The sequence below is a fragment of the Cryptomeria japonica genome, chromosome 11 (assembly GCF_030272615.1).
Source record: "Cryptomeria japonica chromosome 11, Sugi_1.0, whole genome shotgun sequence".
NCBI classification, from domain to species: domain Eukaryota; kingdom Viridiplantae; phylum Streptophyta; class Pinopsida; order Cupressales; family Cupressaceae; genus Cryptomeria; species Cryptomeria japonica.
This window is the reverse complement of record NC_081415.1, coordinates 115,200,401-115,205,655: the sequence shown is the minus strand read 5'-3', so window position 1 is coordinate 115,205,655 and position 5,255 is coordinate 115,200,401.

The window sequence follows — 5,255 nt, the reverse complement described above, 5'->3', positions numbered from 1 at the left end:
TCACATAAAAATTAACCCCCTAATTATATGTTCATGACTAATTTACAAATAAACCCGATTAGATTATATCAATAATCTAAATTAAATTCCAAATTAAAAATTATATATACTAGTATAATATAATTACATAAATATATATATTCTTCAAATATAATATTATATAATTATATCACATTAAAATATATAATAAAAAGAAGATTTAATTTGAAATAACTTTCATTTCCAATAATTATGAAATAACTTTATTTCCAAAATAACATAATTAAAACCATAGAAAATACTATATATATATATATATATATATATATATAATATTATTTTTTAAACATATTAAAAATTAAATAACTGAAAAGAACCGAATTAATAAACTTCGGGAAGCATTAAAAATTGACGACGCAGTTTTTATTTTTACTAGGGCTGCCCTCTGCTACCGCATGGTAGCAAGTGCTACATTGCGACAACACTGCTACCATAGGGTAGCAGTCGCTACCTCATGGTAGCACTGTTACCGTAGGTAGCAGTCGCTACCTTGGGGTAGCGCTGCTACCTTACGGAAGCAACACCTACTGTGGGTAGCTTCTGCTCCCGTGGGGTAGCAGGCTCCGCCTCCCCCGCCCCCCCCCCCCCCCGTTTTCTTTTAATTAATTTTTTTTTTAAACTTCAATAACCTCAAAACATAAATTTCAATAACCTAGAAATATTAAATTTTATTTCCAATAAAATTTATTTTCAGGGAATCTAATTAATACAGATTTTCTCCAAAATAATAAAATAAAACAATTTCCCCATAACTTCTAATAACCCAATAAATTTAATTAAAATTAAATTCATTACCATAGTAACTAAATAATTACACAGAGATGCACAAATATTAAAAAGGACAACCATAGCCAAATATCGAAATCAATACCAATCCATAGGACGTTTTCTCTGGCAAAAACCCATTTCTCCCAAAACTTGCAATTTTCATGCACAGTAAAAATCTTGGCAAAATTTGTCAGAATAACTGTTCCAAAATCCTCACAAAATTTAATCCACAAACACCCAGGAAATAACTTCTTTCCATAAACTAAAATTAATTTTCTAGAATGGATTTTAGCTAGGAAAATGAAATAACCAAAAAAGGGTTTTGGATTTGACAAATATTTTTAACACACATCATTCAGAAAGAGGGAAGAAATAAAATATTTTCTTTAAAAACAACCAGAAGAAGCCACCCAACCTGGTATAGCTTTCCTGGAAGAACTTTGTAAGAGAGATTCAATCCTTCAACAAGCTTCCAAACATTTTTTCTTCACCAAAATCTCTGCCTCTTTCCCATGACTCCCCAAAAAGAAAAACATATATTCCCTTTTAAACTAAAATTTTAGGTTGCATATATTTTTCCCAAAAAACCCTAATATTTAATTTTAGTAATAAAAGCATTTTTATTTTCTTTTCTTTTCTCATGCTAAATAATTAATTTTCTAAACAAAGAAAATAAAGCAATACTTTAATTCTAATTTATTCTTTTATTCATTTATTTATTTAAAATTCTAAGAAACAATAAATGAAATTAATCTAATTTATTTTTCACTAAAATTTAAATAAGATATAATTCAAATACAATGCAACTTGCATCTAATTTAATAATTTCTTTTAATTAATTAAATTTAAAATCTCCATGCATAAAATACATAATTCCAAAACTACCAACTATGAGATAACTCCATAAATTTAATTAATTAATTAAAACCACTAAACACACAAACTGAGCAAACCCCAACCAAAGAATTAGAAAAAGTCAAACAATAATACACAAAGACCGAACAAATTGACAAGACGACCAACTAACGACACTCACAAGAGTGTAACTGGGTAAAATAGGGTCAACTACTACCTCCTCCACTTCCATCGAACAAATATAAAGCACGCTCAGACCTGTGAAGCCAGGTGGAGATGATACCTCGTACCTACTCGGTACTTGTACCTGCAATATCTTGCATCACCGAACCACACATGCATATATACAATATAGAAAATACGGCATTCACGTCGATGAAGGAGAATCGCGACGTTCCCTGTCTCACCGGAGTGAGTGAAGGAAAATCATCCCCTTGCATCCAATACACTCGCAAACACACAACATATAATTTCACATTGCATAGATAAAGTAAAGTGTCAGTACATAGCAATAATCCATAAAATGCCATAAATCACAAGTACTGAAATATTGCAAATAAATTATGCATCTCATATCCAGATAAAGCATGAAATAATGTCATATAAGTTTGAATAGCACATCATAGTAATGTATCCATTGAAAGTAAACAATAATAAAATATGAGTCTAATAAGTTCAAACGAGGAGGGTACTACATTCTCCCCCCCAAAACTAGGCTTACTCCTGGAAGCCTAAAACAAATAAGAATATAGCTCTCTCATCTTCGCTGCATCCTCGCAAGTCACCGAGGTCTCATCATTTGGGTTCCATAAGACCCTTACCTGGTCAATGGTGTGACCCCTGAGGATCAAATCCCGACGCTGAAGAATGCACATGGGCTCCATGGAAAGCTACCCATCCTCGACCTGCAAAGAGTTCCAATCAAGAACATGTGTCACATCAGGATGATAAGGTTGAAGAACTAAAACATGAAAGACATCGTGGATGCGGGATAGACTCGATGGCAAGGAAAGACGGTAGGCAACAGGTCCTATCCTCTCAAGGATCTTAAAAGGACCAACAAACTGAGGTGCCAACTTATAACCCTTTCCATAATGGATCGGACTCTTTCGTGGATGCACTCTCAAGAACACATGGTCGCCAATAGAAAACTGATGATCTACCCTATGAGCATTTGCATACTTCTTTTGCCTATCCTGTGTAGCTACCAAATGCTCACGAATCCACTCAACCCATTACTCCATCTCTCAAAGAATATCCGGTCCTATAAGCACCCTATCCTCTAGTCGATCCCAACTCAAAGGAGTGCGGCAAGGATGACCATACAATGCCTGAAAGGGGGACATACCTATGGAGCTATGATATCCATTGTTATAAGCAAACCCCACTAGATAGATATAATCCTCCCAGCATGACTATTGGTCCATAACATACATGCGAAGCATGTCCTCCAAAACCTGATTCACTCGCTCTATCTGACCATCTGTCTTTGGGTGATAAGCTGAACTAAATTTCAACTGAGTCCCCAAAGCATGTTGAAGTAAGGTCCACAATGCTAATGTAAAGACAGGATCTCTATCAGAGATGATCCGCCTTGGAATCCCATGCAATCTCACCACATCTTCCAAGAAGACTCATGACACCACTGCTGCCATATAGGAAGCTCGAATAGGAACAAAGTGAGCAACCTTTGTCAATCTATTGACAATGACCATGATAGCATCATGAAGACATGAAGAGACAGGCAACCTAACAATGAAATCCATGGAAATGATATCCCATTTCTAATCCGGTACCAAATTAGGTTGTAAAAGCCTTGTCGGGTGCTGATGCTCTGCCTTCACCCGCTGACATTCTAAACACTTTGACACAAAATCAGCAATGTCACGTTTCATGCTAGCCCAATGATAAATCTGTCTAAGATATGTGTGCATCTTCTTAACACCTGAATGTGCCAAGTAAGGTGCATGATGGGCCTCAATCATGATCAAAATGCAAAGACCCTCTAAAGGAGGTACATAGATCCATCCATGGTGACGAAGAAGTCCATCTGCCTCAAGGTTATATCCAGAAAATCTACCCTCTAAAGGCCTTCCAGACTCTATCACGGCTCTAACATCTTGATACCAGGTATCCTGAGGAAGAACTCCAAGAATCCTCTCTCTCAAGTCTACTCTAAGGGACACTACTGACACTTCATGCCACCTATGACTCAAAGCATCTGCCACCATGTTCTCTTTCCCTTGAATAAATGAACCTCAAAATCAAACTCGCAAAGGAATTCCATTCATCTCCATTCTTGAGCATTCAAGTTCGGCTGCATGAATATATACTGCAGACTGCGGTGATCACTATGAAGCTCAAACTGACGCCCTAACAGGAAATGCCGCCATCTAACCAAAGCATGAACTACAGCTGCCAACTCTAAATCATGAACTGGATAGCTCAACTCATGGTTCTTGAGTTTGTGAGACTCATAAGAAACCACACATCCATCTTGCATAAGCACTGCACCTATACCTTCCAAAGAGGCATATGTGCATACCATAAAATCTCTAGATGGATCAAGAATTGCCAAAATTAGAGCATTGACAAGGAGTTCCTTCAAGGTCTAAAAAGCTGACTCACACTACTCTAACCAAACAAACTTCTTCCCTTTCCTCTGAAGAGAAGTAATTGGGTGTCCTATCCAAGAAAAGCCTTGAACAAAGTGACGGTAATATCCAGCCAAACCCATAAAACTCTGAACTTTTGAAATGTTGGTCGGCGTTGGCCAATCAACAATGGCTTGGATCTTTGAAGGATCCACAGATATACCTTCTCCCCAAACCACATGACCAAGATAGCTCACCTCAGAATGGAAGAAGTCACACTTTGCCAAATTGGCATAAAGTTGATTCTCCCTCAAGCATTGCAATACCTAACATAAGTGACCCTCATGCTCTTCTAAAGTTCTAGAATAAATCAGAATGTCATCCAAGAATACAATGGCGAAACGATCAAGGTAGGTGCTAAAAACCCCATTCATGAGGCTCATGAAAACTGAAGGCATGTTTGTTAACCCAAATGGCACCACTGTGAACTCGTAGTGACCATAACGAGTACGAAACACTATCTTATGAATATCTGCATCCTGAATGTGCAACTGATGATATCCAAATTTTAGGTCAATCTTAGAGAACACCTTGGCTCCCTTTACCTGATTGAAAAGACCATCTACATGAGGCAATGGATATCGATTCCAGATGGTTACCTTGTTCAGCTGTCAGTAATCAATGCATAACTGAAGAGAACCATCCTTCTTCTTAACAAAGATAATAGGTGCACCCCAAGAGGAAACACGAGGATGAATGAATCCCTTGGCCAACAAATCTTCTATCTGCAACTTCAACTCACTCAACTCCTGAGTAGTCATCTGATATGGAGCTCTCGAAATAGGTTCTGCACTAGGAACCAAATCAATGTTAAAGTCTATGTCTCACTTCGGAGGCATGCCAGGAATATCCAATGGAAACACATCAGCATACTCTTGAAGAATAGGGTGACCATTAAGAGCGATTTCTCAACTCTCCAACTCATCCACATCCTCAAGA